This window comes from Manacus candei, unplaced genomic scaffold, assembly GCF_025592945.1.
Source record: "Manacus candei isolate 608988 ecotype Guabito, Panama unplaced genomic scaffold, ASM2559294v1 h1tg000051l, whole genome shotgun sequence".
In the NCBI taxonomy this organism is placed as follows: Eukaryota; Metazoa; Chordata; class Aves; order Passeriformes; family Pipridae; genus Manacus; species Manacus candei.
In genome coordinates, this window is record NW_026138099.1 from 1,325,467 (window position 1) to 1,352,394 (window position 26,928).

Genomic DNA, 26,928 nt, shown 5'->3' on the forward strand with positions numbered 1-26,928 from the left:
ATTTTCTTTAGTAGGAAGCTCTGCAGCCTGAGGTATTTTTTCAGTCATGAATTTAATTAAATAAAGGGGATTTATAGGTAATAATTCCATTTATGTTCTTCAACTGGAAGAAAGAGACGGAATTAGCTTTTGGCTTTTAAATTAAAAGCTCTAAAATATCAATAAGCTGCAAAAGGGTAAACCAAACCAAAATAAAAGCCCCAGAAGAAGTAGCATTCCTTGTGACTTGCCAATGTCTGCTAAAGCATTCCCTGTCTTCCTACTTTCCATCATCTCTAGGATGGGTTTCTTGCTCATTGTGATAGTTTTCACCCTAGGCCTTTCTGGAGACCAGCTTGTAACCAGGAAGGAACTAGGAGGGTGACCCAGGAAGTATTCCATGTTATTCCTTTACGTAACCTGGGGTATAAATAAGGCGTAGACAAGAGAGCTCGCTCTCTTCCTTTCTGGCGACGTTTGAGAACGGTGGGTCCCTGTCTCGGTCTTACTTATCTGGAGCTGAGGCCTGCAGTGACTGCTGTTGTTTGCCACACGTGAGGGGAGAGTGCTGGGCCATGTTCAGCCATCCTGCTTCTCTCAAGAGAAGTGGTGAGATTTTGCCAGTTCTTTATTTTGCTGGTTTACCAGATTTTTAGATTGTGCATACCTGTTTTGCTTCTGTCCCTTTTCATCCTTTTTTTTCATCCTTTTTGCCCTTCTCTGGGGTTCCCTGGTGGTCTAGTGGTTAGGATGCAGCGCTCTCACCGCCGCGGCCCGGGTTCAATTCCCGGTCAGGGAACTTCTCTGGGCAGATGGAGCTCGTCAGCCCTGTAAGGCCATCCATCTAAGAGATGGTCACTCTAAACAAACCTACATCCTGAGGACCTCCCTGCCATCGTCCAAACTTGCTTGTCCCCGGTAGATGAACCTTAGGATTAAAGGGTGGGCTCAGTTCAGCGCACACTGTGTCTCACCTAAAAAATCCACTGCACAGGCTTGAAGGGTAATGACCTTTCCCAAATCTTCATTCGCGAAGACTGGCCATGATGATGATGCCCTTCTCCCTTCCCTCCCCCCAAAAACATGAAGAGCAGGCGAGGCTCCCGTAGAACTGTTATTACTCAGTGTGCCAGGTGGTCAGACACAGGAACTTAAGGCATCAGGAATAAGTGCACTGGGTGAGGGAACTCATCAATATGGTGACCCGTGGGGAGCTGCGGGACACCAGGTTGACTAAAGAGGGGTGAACCGGCCCAGGTTGGAGACGGAGTAGGTCAAAGCTCCCGTGGTGGTCAGTAGTGGGACCGCGCCTGTGAACAGGCCCTGCAGTGTAACCTGGGCAACACAGAGACATGCAGGCTCCCTTCTCCACCCCTTATTCCATACTATTTCTTTACGTAACACCTGTGTCTCGCTTTCGTCCACATCCTGTGCATACATACACATATATACATATATAGTCCATGTTTATTTTTTCGAAGGCTGTCATCTGTCGTTGAAGACCAGTACCAACAGCAGTTCAGTTTGGATCCTTGGCACAATCAGAGTTCTGTTTTAGGGTTGGCTTATTGGTTTGGGCTGTCTCATCATCGGACATCCTTGGATATCAGCATCAGCTTTGTTCGAGTCTTTTTCGTCTGGTGTCTGGTACAGAATTAGTTTTTTCCCAAAGTTAGGTTTCCTTGAGGCACACATTGGATCTCTCCATCCTTCCTCATTACCCACCAGGTATTTCTGGGCCCTTGAGCGAAAACAATCCCACAAATGGGTTTGTCTTGGCCTGAGGGAGGAGTGATCCAAACGGCCTTACCTAACATACCTCTTGGATGGATCACTGGAACTTTGTCTCCATCTACAGTGTGGAGGGATTCTACTTGGGCAGGGCCGGCTCGATTGACAGAGTCTCTAGTGTTGACTAGCCAGGTGGCCTTGGCTAAGTTCTTATCCCAATTTTTGTAGGTTCCCTCACCTAGTGCCTTTAGAGTTGTCTTCAACAGTCCATTACACCTTTTTACCTTTCCTGCAGCGGGTGCATGATATGGAATGTGATATACCCGTTCAATACCACTCATACACTAATAAAATGAGACCATTTTCAGACAAGTTTAATTAAGTAGTTCCTTTGGAAGAAAGAAGAAATGAAAACAGGTCTTCACTGTAGTACCTAAATACTAGCAATCAAGATTTAGCTGTTTAAACAGAGGTTACTGCTATGGGTCCAAATTTTTGTTATTGCCTAAGGGGGACTTTTCAGGAAGTCACCAACCCTCACTAAGAAGTCAGAGGTTTCTTAATCCTGTGCATGAAGAGGTACCTGAGAAAAGTGTCTCCTGGTAAGAAAGGGGTTAGACTACCCAAAATAAACTTTGCTGGTATGCCTATACAGTGTCTTATGTGTCTGTAAATTCTTATCACTGGAGAAAAAGATTACAAAAGACTGAAGATCCTCCTGGGAATATATGACTCTTGATACCCCCAGTATTTTTTGTTGACTTTGGTATGTGAAAAATCCTCCATATTAGAGAATTGTCCTGTCCATGATACTGTACAACACACAGCCATATCATTAATGGTAGAAGCAGAAATAATAAAGCACATAAAGGAGAATAAACATTCCTGTAGCTGGATCCATAAAAATATCAGAATATGAAGTGGTGTCGGCAGCACTTACAGATTTTCTCATCTGAATGAATGGAAGAAAAAAACCCCCTTGAGTCATGGGGCTATTGCACATTTAAAGTCAATCATCACTTCTAAAAGACCCTTGCACATCTCTTCTGTTTCAGTTATATTTTTAGCCTACCTGTGAAGGTGGATCCCTTCAGACTTATGCCTTTTTTACCATGCTTATTTCATTAATATTAGTATTAAAAAATTACAAAACTTACTGTGAATTTTATCTTTTCTAACAGTGTTGCAAGCAGAAGACCAGAAATATAGCTTTGCAGATAGCGAACAGGAATCCCTAGAGTACTAACAATTGGAAGTGCATGTTAGTTTCTCTATTACTTGATCAATGCTGTCACTAATGCAAATCTATTCCCATAATGCACGGAGTGTCATTAATTTTATGTTGTTTACGTACTCTTGCCATAAGGTTAAGCAATTCCTACTATTAAGCTAGATGAAATTGCATTACCTTAATGAAATGCACTTTACTGATAAAGAAGAATGTCACTTTCACAAGTGAAAGCGCTGTTAGCAAATTTTTATGAGAGAATTCCCAAAATCATTTCTTAATTGCTTAGACAGCTGTGTAGTTTACATAACGAGCAAACAATGCCAAGGTTTTTTATTTTCTTTGTCAGCTGTATTGGATGTTAGTATGCGTGGTGGACCTTTTTTAGGCTTTTTATTACTTGATTGCAAATAATTCTTCATTGCTGCCCAAATTTATGGAAGGACATTACTCCCTGAGGTGCCATATCCTTTCAGGTCTGTAACTGAACATGACTGATGGCTCCAGTGTAACAGTTGCTTATTACGGTGCTCACTGAGCTATGATTGCACCAATGCTTTATGTTGGCAGATGTGTTTCCCTTGGAACAGCATCTCTGAGACAGAGGTCATTGATCAAACCCCCCTCTGGCTGTTCCATTATGTGCAAATTACTGCTAAAAGTAGAGAGACTGAGAAGAGGGGTGGGTGAGTTGTGTATGTGGATGTGTATGCATACCCCCTGCTCACTGCAGAATTGAGGGAAAGGAAAAAGCTAACATAATGAAGAAGAAAAAAGATATCTAACTGGAAAATAAACTGGAAAAAAAGCATTTTCTTTTTAACTGACAGTATTTTTGCCAGTTATGTGTGTCTTGTGTGTATTTTTAGTGCTGAAGTTAATGAGAAAAGGGTCATTCAATGCCTCAGACACTTCTGTTAACACTTGTTAAATAAAGAAGAGAACTTTTATGTATTGGAAGGGGCCTTGCTATGTAGCAGTGGACAGTGACTGAAACTGTCAGCGGACAGCTGAAACTGAGCTGTGCAGCAGTTTCAAAAGATCATAGCAGAGACAGAGCTGTTGAATTAGATAAAAGACTGTGTAAATGAGACTATGGACACTCACTACGAAAACCACTCCTTAGCAGAATGTAAAGGGTGCCTTCATGCGACATGACAGGTTTTGCATAGAAAAGGATCCTATGATTATCTTATACTGCAGGTATAAGATAACAAAGCTTTGTGAAATTTTAATGTAAGCTTTGACCATTAAGTCTGTTTGTCACTAAAGGGATGTTTCTTTTGTCTTTTCTCTCTTCTCTTCTCTTGTGGATGAGGTTGGACAGAATCACAGAATCACATAATGGATAAGGTTGGAAGGGACCACAAGGGGACATCTGTTTCAACCTCCCTGCTGAATTAGGGTCATCCTAGAGCACGTTGCACAGAATTGCATCCAGACATTTCTTGGATATCTCCAGTGAGAGAGACTCCACAACCTCTCTGGGCAATCAGTTTAGTGCTTGGTCACCCACACACTAAAGAGGTTCTTCCTCATGTTCAGAAGGAACTTCCTGTGCATCAGTTTCTGTCCATTGCCTCTTGTCCTGTTGCTCAGCACCACCAAGAAGAGCCTAGCTCCATCCTCTTGGCTCCCTCTGTTCATGTACTTGTTTGTACACATTGATGAGGTCCCTCTCAGTTGTTTCCTTTTGAGGCTGAACAGGTCCCTCAGCCTTTTCTGATAAGAGAAATGCTCCAGTCCCCTAACCGGGCAGTTGTATTCAGAGGATAGAGGTCAATGATTTAGTGTCCTGGTGGACATCGCTGACAAGTAGTGTATCCCAGGAGTCTGTGACCAGTGTCATTTAGTGCCTTTTCATCAGTGACAGAAAGTGGGATTGAATGCACCCTCAGCAAATTTGCTGACAGCACCAATCTGAATGATGCAGTTGACACACTTGAAAGACAAGATGCCATCCAGAAGGAACTGGACAAGCTCAAGAAGTGGACCCTTGGGAACCTCATGAAGTTCAACAGGGCCAAGTGCAAGGTCCTGCAGCAGGGTTGGGGCAACCCCCAGTATCCATACAGGCTGGGGGATTGTGGTGGGTTGACCTTGGCTGGATGCCAGGTGCCCACCCAGCTACTCTATCACTCCGCTTCCCAGCTGGACAGGGGAGAGATTAAGGTGGAAAAACAACTCATGGATTGGGATAAGGCAGTTTATTTAAAGCAGAAGAAAAGCGGAAGACTGCATGTGCAAAAGCAAAGTGAAAGATAGCATGGTTTATTCTCTACTTCCCATGAGCAGCGATGGTCAGACACTCACGAGCAGCAGGGCTTCAGGACACATGACAGTTCCTCAGCAGGCAGCCATTGGAGACAATGACTGCCTGCCTTCCTGCTCCTTGCCTTAGCTTTTCTATCTGAGCTGACATCGTATGGTATGGAATATCCCTTTGGCCAGTTTGGGTCAGCTGGCCTACTTGGGTCCCCTCCCAGAATCTTGCCCTCAACTGAGGAAGAAATGTTACGGTGCTGATGCTGTGCCTGCCCTGCTCAGCAGTAGCCAAAACACCGGTGTGTTATAAACACCCTTCTTACTACCAATGCAAAGTACAGCACTGTGAGGGCTACTATGGGGAAATGAACTCTGGCTCAACCAGACCTAATACAGGGATGAATGGATGAAGAACACACCTGCCAAGAAGGACTTGAAGATGCTAGTGGATGAGAGGCTGGACATGAACTGGCAATGTGTGCTTGCACCTCAGAAAGCCACTCTACTTCATTCTGGTGAGATCACATCTGGAGTGCTGTGTCCTGCTCTGGGGTCCTCAGCATAGGAAGGATGTGAACCTTTTGAAGTGAGTCCAGAGGAGTGCTGTAGAGTATTTGCAGGAAAATGGACACATTATGAACAATCCCTCTTTTTAAGAAGCACTAGGCCTCGCTTGACATAACTTTGAAGGTTGCAAGCGATGTCAAAACTGTGATTTTATACTTGCAAACTGTGTGAAACTATGCATGTTTATAGTTGTTAGCTGTGTGAAAACTGTATGTTTATAGTTGTAAGGTATGAGAAAATTGTGTGTTTATAGTTGAAAGTTGTGGGAAACTGGAGATAAAGGGACACCTGGAAAGCCTCGGGAAAGTCCCTAAAGGAGGAGGGACTTTGGGTGGCATGAATGACGTCAGGCCGCGTGGACAGAGCATCAGAACCAATGAACTGAAGGCATGAGACACGTGCACAGACTGAGCTATCCAATCACCTTATTGTAAGCATGTACCCGGAACAAGCTAACCGTATAAAAGCTAACTCATTTAAATAATAAATTGAGCATCACTTGATCATATTGATCGTCTGTGTGTGTCTCCTGAACTCCTGCCATCCATGAAGATTATTAGATGGATGGAACCCCTGTCCTGTTAGGATTGTTCAGTGTGGATAAAAGAGGACTCTGAAGAGACCTTATTGCAGCCTGCCAGTACTGGAAGGGGACCTATAAAAATGATGGTAACAAACCTTTCAGTGGGGACTGTTGTGATAAGCAAGGGAAAAGTTTTCAAACTAAAAGAGAGTTGATTTAGATTAGATATAATGAAAAAGTGTTTTACAATGAGGGTGAAAAACTGACACATATTGCCCAGAGAGGTTGTGGATGCCCCATCCCTGGTGAGATTCAAGTTCAGTTTGCATGTGGCTCTGAGCAACCTGATCTAGTTGAAGATGTCCCCACCCATGGCAGGGGGGTTGGGTTAGATGACCTTTAAAAGATCCATTCCAACTCAAACTATTCCCTGACTCTATAGTTTGACAAAGGTTTCTGAATCACCTTCTCTATTAACTAGTATTAACTATTCTCTGGCAACTATTCATTTTACTGAACTTTACATCTTTTTGTGTAATCATAGTGTGATTTTGCAGCCTTTGCTGGTTTAGGAAGGATTATTATTGCTTTATCTATCATGCAGTAAAAACCATTCCAATTGGCTTTTGAGTCTGTACTTCTCATCACAAGCATATGACCTCCCAGTAGTTTCTATGCATCTTTCCAAATTATACTTGTTTCTTACCTTTTTAAGAACAGTACAATCAGACGTTGGAAACATATTTCCTATAAATTTCTGCTGCGGTTAAAAGCAAGTTTTAATATTCTCTTTCTTCAGCTTTTAACCTGCTATCTTACCTATTCCCACTCCAGATGTCTCCCCTCCAACTACATTAAAACTTACTAGTTCAATAAAAAAGTTTGCTATAATCTGGTCTAGTTTCCAACTTATTGCTTTAAAGAGAAAATGTCTGGGTGAAATCCGTAGATCTTGTAGATTGTGGTAAGCATACTTAAAATATTCAAAGACTTGGTCCAGTATAACCAGACAAGTGTAGATATCTTAGACTGTATCAAAGCAGTGAGACTATGAAATTTGTCTGATAATAAGATACTTTATTTTATTCTTTGGTAAACTGTTAAGATACTACAAAAATGTTCAGAAATAGCATTCTCTCTAAGGAGTTCTATTTTTCTTCACAAATAGTCTGATAGTGATAATGCTGGATACCAAGAAATTTCCATGTATAGATTGTCAATTATTTTATCCACATACTTCATATTGTGTCTACTTTAACTTTCTTTACTATTATAGTAATTTCTCTTCTTTGACTAAAGAAGTTAATCAAAATCATGTCCTTTGGTAAAAATACAATACATGTGATTAATAAATAATTTCTGTTCTCTGCTCTTCCTCTTGTCTTTATTTCTGATAAGGAATTCCCTTTTTAATTTATCTAAATATTGTAATGATTTTAGGAGTCACTGAAGTTTTTTAATTGACAATCTGAAAGAAAATATTTCCTTACCATACCTTGGGTTTTGCACATTGTCACTTGTTTGATGTGGTGGAATTCAAAAACCTTCAAAAATCACTGAAAATCTCATCTTTTAAAGGAATTAAAATTAGAATTGTGATTTTTGTTGTTGTTGTTGTTTTTATATTTTGACCTATGCAGAAAGGAAATTGTTTTGCAATCCAGCATCTGGCCTATTTTGTTCCTTATTCTCACTTATAGGAATGTTTTATAACCTGATTCCCCTCTGCATCTAAGCAGATCAGAACAACCAGTAATATAACAGTTCTCTTGATGTGGGAAAATAAAAATGGGAAAAGAAGCCCAACCAAAACCTTCTAAATAAAAAAACCCCAAACTTTAATCCTTAAAAAGTGATATCCTTAGAATGAATTTTTTGCCTAATTTTGTTTATTTTTTATAATTTATAATCAGATTTGCATATTTCTTATATCATGTCTATAAACAAGTATATTACTGATGTATTCCATAGTGCTCATAGGTGGTGTTACTTTTAAGAAATTTCTAAGCTGTGAAAATGAGAAGGAAGTTTTAAGGAGCTTTCATTAACTTAACAATCAAAGACAGGACTATTGTGTATGCTCATTTCAAAAGTCCTTCTCCCACAGCGTAACATCACTAACAGATGTTAATTAATATTAACATTGCAATTTGCACAGCCTCATTCATTTAAGTAATTGGACTTAAATTCAAATGTATGGAAAGACATTTCACTTCATAAGAGTTCACTCAAACATGATTTTATTCGGTTCAGTGCAATATGTATCATTTGCATCCATATAAAAGAACCACATCGTAGTAGATTTCTATGTGAGACTATATGGAATCAATAAATACAGTGCAATTTCAGTGTATATTTATCACCTTACGTTCATCCAAATCTAGATTTCTTTGGGACTCATAGTATACTGCTGTGATTATGGGTATATTTTGTCAAGAACTTGTTTGCATAGACTGGAGGCATTGAGAAATATAGGCTTATTATATTTTTCAGAGAAGAAAAACATAGCTACATATCTCATTTTCTGGTGATGTCACGGAATCACAAAATGCATAAGGCTGGAAGGGCCATCTGGTCCAATCTCCCTGTTGAATCAGGATCATCCTAGAGCGCATGGCACAGGATTGTGTTCACATGGTTGTTGAATATCTCCAGCGAGGAAGACTCCACAACCTCTCTGGGCAAACTGTTCAGTGCTCAGTCACCTGCACAATAAAGAAGTTCTTCCTCATGTTTAGGAGGAACTTCCTGTACATAAGTTTCTGCCCATTGCCTCTCGTCCTCTTGCTCGGCACCACCAAGAAGGGCTTGCCTCCATCCTCTTGACACTCTCCATTCATTTACTTGTACACATTTATGAGTTGCCTCTCAGTTGTCTCTTTTCGAGACTGAACAGGCCCAAGTCTCTCAGCCTTTTCTCATAAGAGAGATGTTTCAGTCAATTAATCATCCCTGTTACCCTCTGCTGGACCTACTGCAATAGCTCCACGTCTCTCTTGTCATGAGAAGCCCAGAACTGGACACAGCACTTCAGATACAGCCTCACCAGGGCTGAGTAGAGTGGCAGGGTCGCCTCCCTCAACATACTGGCAATGCTCTTACTAATGCACCCTGGCCTTCTTAACCAAAAGGACACACTGTTGGCTTATGGATACCTTGTTATTGTTTGCTTTCATAGGCTGAGACCAGTGAGTTGGGGAAAAAAGTACGGCATCAATCTGGGGACTCAGGCACAAAGTAATAAGTTACAGAGCACAGTGAAACCTTGGAGGCACAGCTCCAACTGGAAGCCTTCACTCTGTTCTGTAACAGTTAACTTAATCATTGCCTCACTTCCTCTTTCAAAATGAGAATAACTTCCTGTTTCGTGGGAGTTGTGATTACTATTTTGGAACTTGTGACTACTACTGAAACATCTTATGGCTGTGACCAGACAAGTAAACAGCTTATTTAAATTGATAAACACTGAAATGCTATGTTGAAAGATAATTGGAGAAAGCCCAGCAAGACTTTCCTCTTTGGCATGGAACTCATATAGTATCAATACACTGGAAATGGAGGTCTAAGTTGCCTCAACTGAAAAAATATTATCAGCCTGTGTGAATACAGCGTATGAATCCACAATTAATTTTACTGTTCAAATGAGAGTAGATAATTGGCAGGGTATCATGATATCAAGGTTGTCAGATGTAGGAACAAAGGAGGTGTATATTGATCCATTCATAAAATCCCTAAAAGTCTGAAAAATTCTTAGGATAGGATCTAAGCCTACATTGACAAGGCTGTTTATGCTCTTAGCATAAATTTTTTACCTTTTTTTTTTTTTTTTTTTTTTTTTAATGGAGGTTCACTTTCGTTAAATGAATAGAAACACTGCATATGCAGATTTACTGTGATATAATTAGAGCTTAATCTGTTTAGGAGCCACCAGGGGAAGCCTAGGAAGGCTGTGAACATTGGGAAGCACTGGAGTTTCCAGGCAGAGCCAGAAACGTTGATGCTTTGTTTTCCAATTTGGACAACACTGCAGAAATAGAAGCACTTTGGGCATGTAATGCAAAGCACTTCTTAAGCATAAACTCATTCTGCTTGTTCAAATTTGGTAAAAAAAACATTCATGGTTTAACAGATCGAGCCTCAAACTTCAAACTTTCTACTGTTTATTTTCTGTTTCCTGCAATGTGAAGGAATAAATCTAATGTGAACTCTGAGCAATTTGACAGAAAGCCAGTAGGGGGCATTTTCACATTTTCAGTTTGTTTTGTTTTGTTTGTGTTTTTTTTTAGACAGTACAAAAGCAAAATTAAGCATAATGTCTTTAACTTCCTTCAGGTAAAAATTTGAATTGGAATGAGTTTTTATAAAACTAACTGGGCTAGATTTTTCTTTTTGTCCATAAGATATCTTGCAGGACTACTGTATGCTATAACATGTATTTAAAAAAAATACCAGAACATCAGAATTCCAAGTGTGTATAAGGAAAGATTATCTCAATTGATTAAACATGGTGCTAATAATGCCAAGGTTGTGAGTTTGATCCCCATATGGGCCATTTACTTAAGAGTTCGACTTGATGATCCCTGTGGGTCCGTTCCAGCTCAGAATATTCTGTGGAAGCTTTATTACTTATGATGTCACAGAATCACCAAATCCCAGAATGGTTGAGGTTGGAAGGGACCTCTGGAGGTCATCTAGGTCAAACCTCCTGTTCAAGCAGGACTGCATAGGAAAAGTTGTCCAGGATCTTGTCCATATGTTTCTTTTAATATCTCTAAGAATGGAGACTCTGCAACTTCCCTGGGCAATCTGTGCCAGTGCTCAGTTGTAAGAGCTGAACCTTCTTCAAGAAGGACCTTGATGGGCTTAAGCTGCAAGCCTTGGGCCACAGGGACTGGGGGAAATCCCACTGTCTAAGGACCAGACAAAATCCATTGATATTCATTGTTGATAGTCCTGTCTCCTGCAGCAGGATGTGGAAAGACTATGTGATAATGCTATCAGTCCATGCAGAAAATGCTTTGTTTTCTCCCTTCCCTTGTAATCCTTATATTGGGAAATGTTAACCATCCTCCCCCCAGTGTAATCCTGGTTACTGGAAGTATTGATCCTTTTCCCCCAACATGTAAATCCCGGATACAGGAAATGTTAACCATTTTTCCCCCATATGTAATCCCTGTTACTGGAAATGCTATAATCAATTGTGGAATCCCCCAGTTGGCGTAACCTGGCCCCCTCATTAGCATGTTCTGCCCCTGAGACCCTTAAATAGCGTTTTGTGTGTTCAATGAAAGATTCCAGATTCTTCCCCCATAATTGGGATGGTTTTAGTTTTTGGACCTTTACACATAGTCACAAAAAATGTTTCCTGATGTTCAGGAGGAACCCCTCACATTTCAATCTCCCCATTACCTTTGGTACTGTCGCTAGGCAGCACTGCCTGAGTTGTGGTTGTGTCCTCTGTAAGCTTGCCCTTGAAGTATTTGTACATATTAATAACATTCCCTCTGAGCATACTCTTCTTCAGGTTGCACTGTCCAAGCTCTCTTAGCCTTTTGTCATATGTGATATGCTCCAGTCCCTTCAACATCTTTGTGACCCTTCACTGGAAAATATGAAGTAAAAAGTTTATGTGTGACGATACATGAAACCTGTAAAGCAGATTATGGGAATATAAGTATATAAAAATTAAGCTCTTGCTCTTGAAAGGGAGAAATTTACATACACAGGCATTCATATGTTTGCAAGCACTTAATACAAGTATAATGAAAAAATACCTTTTAGTTTGAGTTAAAGCAAGATTTTATGAATTCACAAAATAATAGATGATTAAACACATGATTTGAACTCAAATCCATATATTAGAATAGATGCACTGAACAGACTACTAAACTGCTTACCAGTAACAGCTCCAAATTTGGATTAATAATGTGTGAAAGAAGAACTAATGATCTGGTAACTGGTTAGTTTGCCTCATACTGCGAGTAATCATAGCCAAATACAATTTGTAGGTCCAACATATGTATTGCACATTAACACAAGTTTTTTCATCTGCAATACCACTAATTTTTATGAAACTTCTATAAATCTGATATTATGCAGCTTCTTGTTAATTATTGCATAAATAACACATTAGTGTGAAGTAAAGTTTAATATTGAGACAAAATGGCTTTTGTGGAACACTAATAGCCTTTGAATCCATCATTAACTACCCTCACCTACTAACACAGAATTCTTGGAAAGAAAGTAGTTCCAACTGTTCCCTTAGGATAGTATTTAGTGGTATAAATCAGAGATTGTCTGTTTTTGAGTAAATTAACAGTGGAAAGATTACAGAACTAAAATTAAATTCCCACCTAAGTGAGTTTGTAAGTGCTGATATCTTCTGGTTACTCTTCCGCATATTCTGAGTATTGCATTCTGGGATCATATAATGAATATGTTTTGAAGCAAACTTGTTTAACAGTAGACTTGGTGTTTGGTTTAAGTGATGCGGTTTTGATTGTGTGTACCTTCCACATCATTACAAATTTGTCCTTTGACTTTATGCTTGAAGATGTGCAGTGATTGTGGATTTTAACTGTCCTACAGTGTTGCTATTGAGTTGACATTTTATTTATTTTGATTTGTGTATATTTTCATGGGTGTTACTGAATAATCCACCTTTAAAATTTGAATAATCCACTTTCTGTACTGCTTGCAAAAAAAAATCCAAAAATCTTATTTGTGTTTGGGGTTATGTCTTCTGCTCTGACTGTGTAAAGAGTAGCAAAGTAAAAAACAAACCAATGAACCTGTTGATTATTTCAGAAATAAGTGTAAGTCCTTGTTTTTATACATGTAAAATATCTTTGATGGCAAATAAGGAAAAATCAACCTTGAAACATTAGAGACTAGAAACTAAATTAATTCTAGACAGCACTGATAAACTTAAAAGCTAAGGAAAACAAAACTATATGCAAAACCATGAGATGATAATGTTCAGCAAAAATAAAGTCTGGAGATTATTTAAAGTGTCTGTTAATATTTCCCCTATGATTAAGCGAAAATGAAGAGGCTACATTGTCAAACAATACTATACACACTTAATGATTATCTACTGCTTTAGGGGAACATGTAGGTGTTTATCTCTGTTGAAAATAAGGGCATTAAATGACAAAATATCTGTTAGATGCAGGTGGCAATACTAGGCAATATATGGATACGAGAAATTAAATCCTCTGTGCACACATTCTGAGCCAGAGGCAACAACATTAGGAATAGAAACCAGGGGATGCTGCTGATCTTAGCATTAAGTGATTTGGCATGTAAGAGAGGTGAAGAATCCTAACAAATACTGTTGATGGGAGGTCTAAATAAAGTTTTCAAAAGTCCCAAACATGTAGGTAAAACCATTATTCTTAATTTCTGCATGGTAGGAACTGAGAAGTTAGAGGAGGAGAAAAATTATCTTGTTCCAAAGAAATGCTTTTTTTTTTATTCTTTGGAAATGGCAACAGCTTGAGGAAATCATATAAGATCAGAATTGCTGGTGCAAAGACTCAAGTGTAGTTTTGGAAGGAACAAAGCTGGATCTCAGGAAAGAAACCGAAGAGATTAAATAGTTGCTTATTACAAGTGATTGCAGTATCATAATATATGCTGAAGTACAGATTATGTGACTGAGATATAAGTTATGTTTCCTGTCTACAGACCACTAAAACACAGCTTGACTAAGAAATAATGTGGTAAAGATTTAAAACTTGTGCAGGTTGAGGACTCCTGGACCTAATTCATGTTACATTTCCTGTTGGCATGATTCAAACATCAATGAGCATAGCAGTAGGGGCAGTATGGGGTTTCATGCTCCACCAGATTTCTATGATCACTGGCACAAATACCAATCACTGCTTCAGTAGGGATCAATATTCTGAGACGTGTTTCAAGAAAAGATGAACAATCTTTTCTTAAATAATCTGTACTTCTGATCTGATATGGTTGATAATTGCCATACAATAAATATGCAAAGAGAATGCAATTCCCAATCAGTATGGAGCTGCAGCTGAAGTCTAATGAGATTCTCTAGACAGACACACTCCACAGTAACACTTAACAGCCAATTTTACTAATGATTCAGTAACAGGTGATCTGGAAAAAGGGCAGTATCTTGAATTACCTTGGGTAAATGCAGTGAAGAGTAAGTAAAATGAACTCCAAATATCATTTGTTGGAGTACAATAAAGAAAACACAGATTTCAGGAGGGTTTGGTAATCCATAAAAGGTTTACATGTTCCCCTGAACAATGCAGGTTATTGACTGCATGTTTTGCTATGGTATTTTAAGACAAGGAGTACACCCTTTATAAGTATTTGTTAAACATGTTTATTTTTCCTGCTACTGGAATATCATTGAACATGAATAAATAAGTTCATTTAAAAAAAAAACAAACAAGAAAACTACTCCTGACCTTTCCATGACTTTTCCAAAAGAACAAGTAAAATATTACTGACATATCTCTCAGTACTGAAGAGGAACAAAGGCCCAGTTATGACCAAATTTTAGTCATACACAAAAACAGGTCAAGTGTTTCTAAGATGGAAAGTTATTAAGAATCATGTGATGTTCAACACTGTTTCTGCTTTTGGTGTGTGTGGAAAACGTGTGGTGTGTTGAGACTTTTGAAATTCCGTGAAACTGGTGATCAAAACTTTTGGGACTTCCAGGTGGCTGAATAACTGACTACTAGAGTGAGAAGTTTATTTCCTGTAAAACCAGTGTGTCTTTCAAAATTTATTTCTGGTTGCGTTGTCATTGTTTTCAAATTAATTGTGAAGACATAATTGGCTCCAAAATGAAACACAAATTTGACTGCTTTGACATTGGTTATAAAGCAGGCTCTGAATAGCACAGCCTGCTGCAATTGACTTTGCACACAGAACTGTGTGGATACTAGTATGTAGGTCTAAAATAGAAAAGTGTTCTGCTGAAAATATTCCCACTGGAGACAGTAAGAGTATTTAACATTTAACAAATCCAATCACTCCTACCCTTAAAAAGGGTAAAAAGGAAGACTCAGAGAACTGCAGACCAGTGAGGGTCACCTCTGTGCCTTGGAAGATCATGGTGCAGATCCTCATGGAAGCGATGTTAAGGCACATATAAGACAAGGAGATGATCTGGACAGCCAACGTAGTGTCACTAAAGGTGAGTCCTGCCTGACCGATGTGGTGGCCTTCTGTGACAAAGTAGTGGTAATGTTCAACAGGGGAAGACTGAGTGATATCATCTACTTAGTGTTCTGTAGGGCCTTCCATATGGTCCCACACGACATGTTATCTCCAAATTGGAGAGACATGCATTTGAAGGGAGGACTATTCGGTGATAAATATTGGCTTGATGGACACAGCCAGAGAATTGTGGTCAGTGGCTCTATATCCAGGTAGAGGCCAGTGACTAATGTTTTCCCTCAGGGCCCTATCTTGGAACTGGTGCTCTTTAATATCTTTATCAGTGACAAACAGTGAGGTCAAGTGCAGCCTCAGCAAGTTTGCAGATGACATGAAGTTGAGTGATGCAGTGGGTTCTTATGGGTTCTCTTCTCAATATGGTATCCTGTCCTTCAGGCTGTATTTCTATGTGGTTTCTTTTCTGTGTGGCATGTCAAAGATGCACTGTCTTAGGAGTAAGCTCATTAGAAAAAAATTTTTTTGCTTGATCAGAGTTTTTTCACAAGATTTTAGAGATCACAGAATCACAGAATATTCTGAGTTGGATGCCTACCTTCTGTTCATTGCTAATTTTCTGCATATAAGTGCAGGCAGATAATACATGCATTCTAGATAATGAATCTTCTGGATATCTGGCAGTATATATTATGTCTTTACGTATTTTTTAAAGCATCTTAACTTTGAGTAATGCATATATACTGGTCACAATCAGAGCTCAAATCAGTCCAACAGTTTAATTACCTAGGTAGCCTCATCTCCTCAGATGGTAAGATCGACGGAGAGATAGACAACAGGTTAGCAAAGGCATATAGTGCTTTTGGAAAACTCCACAAAAGAGTATGGCGTAATAAACACTTGAAGAAAAGCACCAAGATCAATGTTTACAGAGCCATAGTGTTGTCTACTCTCTTATATGGATCTGAATCATGGGTCATCTACCGCCACCACCTGCGACTCCTAGAATGCTTCCATCAACGCTGCCTCCGTACAATCCTAAACATCCACTGGTCAGATTATGTGACCAATACATCTGTTCTTGAGCAAGCAGCTGTCACAAGTATTGAGGCCATGTTACTGAGAACGCAGCTGCAATGGGCAGGGCACGTCTCCAGGATGAAGGACCACCGCCTCCCTAAGACCCTGCTCTGTGGTGAACCTGCCACCAGCTGCCGCATGAGAGGAGCCTGAAGAAAAGATACAAGAACTCCCTGAAACAACATCTCAGCCTTGGCCATATTGATCAACATAACTGATCTACTCTGGCCTCAAATCGGGAGGTCTGGAGACACACCATCTATAACGCAGCTGTCTCCTTTGAGAACACACGGAGGATCACCCTTGAGGAGAAAAGGTAACGCAGAAAGAACAGTGTATTGCAGAATACACCATCTAAGGAGTCTTTCTGCTATGCCTTTTGCAATCGGATATGTCTGTCACGTATTGGCCTCATAAGCCCCCAGCGTGCCTGTAGCAAATGTGGATAGAACCTTCCCAAATCTTCGTTCGCGAAGCCTAGCCATGAAAGACTGACACGAATTTTAGTATAATTTACACCCCCACTTTGAACTTTTGAATGGCTAAATGGAAATTAATCAAGTAGAAAAGCTATCTGAACTAGAAGTTAAAACTTTTCATGATTTTCCTTAAACTTACTGGTTATTGGAGAGAATTTGAGAACTGTGGATCCTATAATATTTCAAGTAGTAGCACAGTTAGTTGAGGTATATGTTTAATTCAGACAAAAGTAATGTGAGATTTCAGTGAAAGGCAACGTGCAAAGAATAGACTTTGGAAAGAACTAGTTATTGCCTAAACTTGCAATACAAAGTGAAGAAACTGAAAGGCTACTGTGGGAGTCTTCCACTGTTGATGAAATAAAGCCTGATTTTAGTTTGTTATTAAATGTTTTATTGCTTTTATGGTAAAGGATATAATACGAACAATATACCTTGCTTTGTGATTACAGTAATTTCTTTTCAGTGCTTGATCAGAAGTTTTTTATGCAACTTGAGAATCACTGCTTTCTGCCCGATACAGAGATATACAAATACAAAGAGATGCTGCGTACATCCAGCTGGTTAATTATTTAAGCATCTGTCAGTGTTTCTTAACTGATATTGTGTATGATATTGACGAATGCAAATATCTTTTCCCGTGTCTGTGCTGATATAGTATTAGCTGAAAGCATCCATTCTGTAGAATATTCGCATATAAAAGCCATTCTACATGGTTAGTAAATCAGTTACCTTCCATATGTACCTGGTAGGGAATACAATGATTTAAATAACTGTGGAGAAAGACTTGTATTTTTAAAGGGAAGACTAGTTTTAGTATGACGGGATTCTTAAAAGCCTTTTGGGGGATTAAAATGCAAAAAACCTGCCAAGGCAAAACTTAAGAAGGAAAGAAAAATATCCTTGGTCTTATTTCTTTAATATGGCAAAATAGTGTTGAAGACTATGCAGAGATTTCTGAATATTGGTATTGGTCTAACAGTTTACCAAGCATGTAAAAATTTATTAATATTTCTAAATGTCTGCAACTATTCTTATATGAAAATACAATACAGAAGTCTGTGCTGTGTTTTACCTTAGAGATAGCTAGTGTATAAATACAGTGTCATCAGCAATGCTGCTCTGTATTTAAGGACTGCTCTTTCCTCTGGATATAGGATATTACCTTCTAGTCATGAGAAAGGGTGGTAGTGTGTGCTTATGAAAGCTGTTGTGAGAAACCCAAAAAGTTCAGAAATAGCCTTTTGTTTTCTCCTGGGTGCCTGATACAGGGCTTTATCAGTACTTTCAGGGAGCTTAAGTATGAGTTGAGTGTATTTTGTGATGGTAGCAGAACCCTTTCTCCCCCTTTCTCTTACAGTGTTACCTCCTGTGGCAGTTTGAGCCACATTAAAAACTCTAAAATCCAATTTTCAAGCTTCCCCCACCCCTTCTCAACAATTTATCCTAACACCAGAGAGAAACTTTCAGGCCAGAGGCTTCTGTAGGGGAAGGGGGAAGTATATACATTTATTTACACAAATAAATACTATACAAACTAAAGGCAACTATATATATATATATTACATTACTATCAGTCAGTCCTTTCAAGCCCCTCCTTTAACTTTAGCCCAGGAGCAGCCTTTAAGGCTGATGTGTAACACAGTCTTTTGCTGTGGGAGTGTTCTGGGCTCCTGAACACTCCCTCCTCACCAAGTTCCAGCAGTTCTTTGTTGCAGTCTCTCCTCCTCACGAAGTCCGAGAAGATAGCTTTGAGTCCTTGTTCTCCTGCTGCTGGTGATTCCTCCCTCTTGGTGTCCCACCTCGGTTCGTAGGCTGCTGCAGTGTAGCTTATCAAGCGTACGTGTCCTGGAACCTTCATTCCTCTAAGTCAGTTTTTGGCTGCCCCCGGTCAGCTTCGGCAGGCAGCTCCCGAGCCTCTCTTGGCCTGTCTCCAATTTTGCCTGGGATTCTTCTCCCAGGCACCGAGCTGATTTATCAGCCCATCCATTTGGCTCTGCTCAAAATGCTGAGCCTCAAAATCCACCCCCCACCAGCCTAAATGCAGTGGGGGGGAAAAAAGCCCCCTAGCCTTGGCCACAGGCAGCTCGGTTCAGTTGTGCACTGTCCCAAGCGTCCCGCAGCTGCAGGGGGGGAAAGAAGGCCTGGCCTCCTCCCTCTTACCTCAGGTGCTGTGAATCTCTTCCTTCACAGCACACACTCCAAATGCTGACTCTAACTCTAGCCAAAGGCTGAGTGGGGGGGTCGCAGGGCTCCCCTCTCCTCCCCGGAGGGGAAGAGAGGAAGCCCAGCCACCCCCTGGCCTTCTCCACCTACATGCAGCAGACACCAACAGCAAAACAACCAAGATAGAACTGCCAACAGCTTCCGGTGCTGTGAGATATGATTTTTGAGCAGAAGCGAACAACATGGACAGTGATCGGCTCTCCAGGGAACACTGCCCTGGCACCAAATCACCTCTGAGCCCCTCGAACTCTCAAGGGGGGCCAATTTCAAACTATGACACGTCCCAAGAGAATTCTTCAGCTTTTGAAGAATATTGTTGTGTTATGGCCAATAAAACATATTGACGTAAATGAAAATACATTGTGGTCATTCACACATTTAAATATTTCTACCAAAACCCCTCAGATTTACTACGCTATACTTAGGGGAAAAACCAAAGGTGAAAAAAGAGAGGGACCTGGATAACTGGGGGAAGAAGAAGTCTGGAAAAATAGAGGTGAAAGGGGATAAAAAGAACTGGTCGTGTGTGATTGATCTACTTGTCTGGCCTTCCCCTGACTATTGCCTGATCAGTGCTGTCTATCTTATCTTATTGATAAATTCTATCTTAAAAATAAACTTTCTCTGGGAGTAGGAAGGCCATGTGTACATGGTGCCAGTGACTGGAGCGAGTGAGGATGTGTGAGTGTGTGACGGCCAAGCTGCACCAGCTGGTGAGTAGATGATGGGACTTGGGAGCAGGGGGTGAGTGGGAATCTCATCAGCCAACTTTGGATGTGAGAGTGTCTTTGAGGGCAAGAGCATGTGGGGGTCTGCTACAGACTAGGGAATCTTGGCCAACTGGTGTGTGCGTGTGTGCGTGTGCACACACATGTGTGTGTGTGTGTGTATGTGTGTATTCCCATCCATCTCTATGTCCAGGTGCTGGCAAACAAGGAGAGGTTGATCCACATTGTAAATGAGGCTGTTTAGCATCAGTCACTTGTACACAGTATAAAAAGTAATGCACTGTTAATAGGCATTCTTCACATTTTAGCAGCTAATTTTAAATAAAATGCTAAGTGTGCTTCCCTTCCCCCCTCTCCCCACCCCCTCCCCAGCATTTTATTCCTAAGTTTTTACCAATGTATTTTATTTCCTTGATTCAATCTTTGGGCATATTTGGTTTAGAACTTGTAAGTACCAGGTCATTGATTAAAATTAAAGTCAGGTTTAGTTCTACAAATTTTAGCAGGATTGCCAATCTGGAATAATCTTTCTAAATAAGCAGTTTTAAACTCAGTTGTTGCTTAGTAGCCAGCTCTTTGGTGTCTAGCTGTACTGAATGCCCTTAAGGGAGTTACTCTGAAACAGATAGTGCTTGTAAGAGTTGTTGACTTGGATTTCTAGGTGTAGCTCTACAGACGCAGTACTGTAGAAAAAAATTAATATGTTCATTGGTTTTTCTCCTGACCTGTCTGCTACTGGTTTTATGCCCTGTGTCTCTGAAAAGCCCAATCACACTTACCTTTTCCTCTCAGCTAATAGTCTTTCCCAAACTGTTTCTTTCATAGTGCTTGTCTCTTGAGGGAGCATTCCTTGGTCTGTCCTTGCCATTTTGAGACTTCTTGACTTCTCTGTTCCTCCCACTGCCAACCATAGTTTCTCTCACCTCCTCATTTTCATTTCTGGTATAATATTCATTCTTGTCTACTCCAATAAGTTTCTGTTGTCAAACAACAATTTTTGGTCTCCTGTATGTTCAAATCAGGCAATTTCCATTCCAGGAGTGATGAAGTGACAGAAGAAGGCAAGTTTGGAAGGCACTGGCTTGAGAAGATGTTCCTTGGTCATACTTCCAGTGTTCACCTCAGACTTTTTGGAGTGGTAATAAAAACCCTGCTTTCTTTCTGGTCTGGAAGACATTAAATGCCAGACATTGTCTCTAGATGATTAGAATCTGGAAAGGAGTAGAATATGTTCAGTCATACTAAACTTCATTTCAGCCAAATGTGAGCTAAATTATGCTGTCTTTATTGAATACTGTGAATTTTTCATAATTATGGCATTTGTAAGGAGATTCTCAGAGACAACAAAAACGTAGTTCTTGACAAGCAACCTCTAAGTAATTTTAAGATAGTTTTCCAAAGTTGATGACCATCAAAAAGAAAAGGTCAGAGGTTTGACTCTCAGAGCATAACTTCTGCATTATTTTACCAAGTTGGGCTTTTTACTTTTTTTGTTTCTGTTTTTGTTTTGGTCGTGATTTCAAACAAGATTCTGAGAAAGACTCAGTGGAGTAGTGGGACTCCTGAGTGAAACACTGGAGGGAGCATATGAACAAGCAGGTGATGTTGACCATAGGAAACAAGTAATAGTTTTTCCTTTCTTTTTCTAAGTGAACCATGATCCAGCACTCCCCTTAGGTGCAGAAGTTCAGAACAATGATTTAGAAAACTCAGGAAGATTGTTTATTTTTGAAAGTGATTTACTTATTTGTGCTGCACACTTCTACCCAAACTGCACCATCATCACAATAATTACTTTTTCCCCAATATCTAATCTAAACCTACTCTTTCAGTCTGAAACCATTCCCTTGTATTTGTGCAAAGATAGGACAAAAAGACAGGTCTTGCAATAAGAAGTGCAAATACAAACAAGTTTCAGGGATGTAATAAAATCATATGGGTCATTAGGAAAAGTGCTAGTTTTAAGAGATGAGGAGCCTAACACTTACTGTGTTGCTTGTAAGCAAGGAGCTGTAGGCTCCAGTTCAACAGAAAATAATTTGGAAATGTTACAAATTGTGATCTTAGGGTCTGTCATAAGCTGGTGAGGACCTCTTCATGACATAGAAAAAAGGAACAGAATTTTTCCCTAGGATTTTTTGAGAGTTTGTGTCAAAGCCAGGTACTTACCCAGGAAAAAAATGCACAAAAGAAAAGTCAGCTTGAGTATTCAAAGTTTCTGAGGTTTCAGTGTGAATTTGAAACCTACAAAACTGATCCACTGATTTTATTCCAAAGCTGCTTCTGCCTGTCCATGTGTCACCCTTAGCCTTACAGGGAAACTCACTTGATACATAGAAGGTGCTCTACAGAAATTTAACTAAGACAATGCCAATATTTACTCTTAAAGGTATTATCGTAAGGTATCACTCTAAGACACTTGTTGTTTTGAAATTATTGGGTTTTTTAACTGTTCATACTTTACCTCACTATCTGACACTGATTCTCCAAAGAAATAAAGCCCTGACCATACAATACTCACAGACAAGTTTCTGTGAATGTGGAGGCAAAAAGTGTGATATTTTAAAGTCAACCTTTCAGGGCAAATCTGAGTCTTCTGGTTATTGGAGTAGAATTAAATTTCTTCGTATCTGTTTCTTGAGATGTACTAGGACGTGGGGTCTACCATAATCCTTTGAAGAGATGCATCTTCCAAGGGTCCTCTCCTCATTGCAAAGGAGAACTCCAATGATCAGTCTAAAACTTGTGTATACATTTGAAAAGCTTACTCATGCTGTTTTGCAGCATCACAATGAATATTTTTCTTATGTTGCATTCATCTGTTTTCTGGCCTAGAAACTGTAGTGTTTATTAGTTCCTTAACATTTTTTTAAGAGGCCAATGCTGACTAAGCAATGGGAAAAAAAATTGTTAATGGCCAAAAATTCCAATAGGTTTTGTCCTGGACAGAATGTATGCTTCTGTTTACCCTTTTTTTTCTTTTTTTGCTGCTAACACTTGGTGTGAAGACACTTCTATTTATACAAATAATGAGGAATTACTGTTCTCCAGAAGGAAATTCATATACGTATAAATCCACTGACATTTGTTTAGTAATATGATATTCCTGATGAAATGATCTGCCTCCTGTTTTACAAAGGTTTTCTTCGATCAAGTAACTGATAAGAAGAAACAATACCATGTAACTCATGGGATTTAGTCACACAGCACAAATGATGAATAAAAGGTAGTCAAAGAAATACAGTAACCAAAGTGAATATTTTGCAGTAGATCCTTGGACAGATAAGTTCACATAAAATATTTATGGTGAAATAATGAATACACTAGAAAACAGACTGTTCACAGATCATCTAACAGTATAACCCCCCCTGAGTTATTTGAGTAGGTTTTTTGTCATATATATTTTACCATGGAAAAAGAAATAAAGGTGTCCCATAGGAATATAATCACATTTATCTGAACAACCTGGGGGAGAAAATCCACAGAATGGCCATTGGTTTAAATTATATAACCTTTATATCTTCTTTTTCACATAGGTTTTGCTGTGGTCAGGTCATAAGAATACAGAAATACTGAAATCTTTGGCATATGAAGAATTCTTTTTTCTGAGTTTTTAGAGTTGTCTAGAAGTGTAGCTTATTTCTGAAATATATTGATACAATTTCAGAGCAAATATGTAGTAATGATACATTTCCTAATTCAGAAATGAATGATTTCAGCAGATTTGCTTTTTTATTCATGTTCAATGTAATATGAAGATTAAGCTACAGACAGGTAATCAGTAAAATGACAAGCCTTTTAACATGTTATTCTATTCCAGGATATGGATGTGAGTGAATTTAAACAAAAGAAAACAGGTTTTATTTATCATTCTTCCATTAATTTCCTGTCCCCTAAACACAGTATTTGGAGTTCCCCTTCAAAAAGACTGTATTTGTAAGAGCTGATGGTTGAAGTAAGAAGTGAGAAATGATTCTTTCTCTATTGAAGGTGAGTTTTAGATGTATAAATAAATAAAATACAATTCTGAACACTTAGATGAGAAATTATAGGAAGTAAAAGCTTTCATAGGAATGATACATATTTTATGTGTTTGTTACCTGACTTTTTGCATTAAATAATTTTTATATCTTGGGTTTTTTGGTGGCTTTTTTGGTTGCTTTTAATGTTGTTGTTTTTGGTTTTGTTTGGTTGGGGTTTTTAATGCATTTGGAGTATATTCCCTCTCAAATTCAAAAGAAAATAAAATTTATCCTGTTCTTAATATCAAAATTTTTTCTCCATTTTTTGGGGTAACATTACATGTGTTTCCTAACACAAGTTTTCAGCCAAGTTGGTAGGTGTTAAATATCTTTTTCCCACATGAGGGCATCAGAGTTGTTCCAACACAATATGTGGAAGACACTTTGTTATGCTACTTAGATTCTTGTTTTCAAAACATTGTACACAGAGCAATCCTTTACAATTATCTTCAGTTTTACAGTTCTAAAGAAGTGTTTGGGTATTTCTAAATGACTACTCTTTTATTGCAAAATATGAACAAGACGATCTCCTTGGGTCAAATTCTGTTGACAGAACTCATGGATTTATAAAAATTAGACTGTAAGCTACTGTTGATTTATATGAGATCCAACAATAATAACAGGATGTAACCTGAATAGGGATCTCATAAAATAGTTATATAGCCAAGTACCTGCAACTCGTTGTTTAAGTCTCACAACAACAAAGACATGGCAGTGGAGGGATCCAAACCCATATAATGTGCCTTTTTGCTGTTTTGTTCCTGTAGGTGTCTCCCTGAACATGTGGGCCGTTAGTTATACCTTAGGGAAGGAGTAACGGAGTAGAGAGGGGAATGGCTCTGTATTCAAGGTGTTTTGTAAGAACAAGTACTTATTTATAGCTACTAATAACAATGGCACAAATAGTGCATTGCCCAGTCTGGGAATGCTAGAATGCAATTACAAGGGGTCAGATGCAGTGCATCTTTGTGGGAGTGTGATAATCTTTCTCATATCATTCATCTCAACTCTGTTTCACAATCTTAGTTTTCATGGTTCTTTCAGCTTTTAAAATTCCCATACGCTTGTTTCACTTAATCTTGCTGACTTCCTATCCAGTTTAGTAAGTTTTTTAATTGATCAATTTACTGTGTTGTACTTTTCATGTCTCCTTTTTTTTTTTCAGTTTAGTTTTCAGTTTAATGTTGTTATCAGTTTGGTTATACATATCTAAACAAAATTAATTATTTTCCAGACATGTGACCCAGTTGATGTTCATCATTAGGACCATACTTTAATTCTGTTATTGTTTTGTAGAAGACTTTAGAAGTGTCTATTATTTTTAAAACAATATAGCTTGCTATCCATTAACAAACGGGTAAATATGACCCAGAGATCTCTTCCAGAGAAAAGTATATGTCTTTCCATAGCAACTTAGTGCATTCTTTTTCATATACTTATTCTTTTGCATCTTAAAATTTTTTAATTGAACTCTGACCGAACAAGAATGCAGATTATTAGCCAGGCTGCACTTCCCAGATACAATATAAAGAATCCATTTCATGATATATGGGTTCAGCAAACAACTGGAACAGAATGTTTGTCCAGATGAAGTTTGGCTCTGGATATGTGTGTCCTGTGGGCTTGGATATGTTCAGATCTCAAAGTTAAGTTCATTTCTAACATAAGTTGACAGAAGATTTATAAAATTGTATTCGAAGTAAGGGTACCCTATCATTAATTGATAGTATTTTCCTATAGAAGCAAATAATTAAACCTCTGCTTAAAACTCAGGAGTGTTAGCTTTTTGGTACCATGAATCAAAGAAACTGAAATAAATTAAATTTTTTATTTTCTCTACTGGTTTTAGGTTACTGGTTTATAGGAAAGCATAGTTGTGCTGGAAAAGGTGACACTCACTGAAAGGTAATATTTTCTTCTTAAAGATCCATATGCAAAACAAATTCTTCTGAGGTGCACAGTACTTACAAAAAATATTTTAATAAGAAGTGATGCGTGCCAAGAATGAGAATTGATGAATAGTTTGACAGAACCTTTCTATTACCAAAGTTTTCCTTCGTTTTCTCTCCCCAAACCCTTCACAGCTTTCACATTCTTCTTAGGAAGAAGTTCTTTACAGAGAGAGTGATCAGATATTGGAATGGGCTGCCCAGAGAGATGGTGGATTCACTGTTCCTGGAGGTATTTAAGAAAAGACTGGATGTAGCACTCAGCACCATGGTCTAGTTGACAAGGTGATGTTTGGTCATAAGTTGGACTTGACAATCTCAGAGGTCTTTTCCAACCTGGTTGATTCTGTGAATCTCTGATAATCTTTATTTGCAAGTGTATTGGGCTCGTGTGTGTACGTGTGTGTGGGATATTTGTTTGAGTAGAAAAACATGAAACAAAACTCACTGCTGAGAAATGGTTGAGTAGATTCCCAGTGTATTCTCTCTGCCCTAAGTAAGATGAGTTTGTCTCATTATATTTTTTTACTGATTCTTCAATCAGAATCAACAGATAACCTGCAACAAATTGAGTAAAATTAAGGCACAATGTAGAACAGCTTCTTAGCAAAACTGGCAGCTCTGGCTGATGCACTTACAAATCCCCTCAGGTTTCCACTGAGGCAGACACCTATTGATTTCTTTGTTTTCCACCTTCACAAATCATAGATTTTCCTGTCTATCTGTAAGGAAAGAATATAATCAAACTAATTATATACTTAATTTGAAAAGCCAAAAAGGCAACAGGTAGTGACAAATGTTTACAATGCATTAGATTAATAGAAACTTGCTCAAATATTTTTCATTTTTTCCAGCTTATCAAAAGTATCCTTACAAAGAGTTAATGAACCTTCTATTCAGAGTAGTCAAGTTTAAACTATACATCTAAATGGGTTAATATACAAACTTTGGACTTTAAATTGTTGAAAACAGAATAGGATGTTACTATTTCC

At 38.8% G+C, this 26,928-nt stretch overlaps 1 protein-coding gene and 1 non-coding gene across 2 annotated transcripts in view; one reads left to right on the plus strand and one right to left on the minus strand.

Moving 5' to 3' along the window:
- Positions 1–26,928, minus strand: part of LOC127477328 (craniofacial development protein 2-like) — a 234,335-nt gene that overhangs the window by 125,962 nt on the left and 81,445 nt on the right. The window lies entirely within an intron of this gene.
- TRNAE-CUC (transfer RNA glutamic acid (anticodon CUC)) lies at positions 707–778 on the plus strand. The gene has a single exon. It is a non-coding gene; the product is annotated as a tRNA-Glu (tRNA).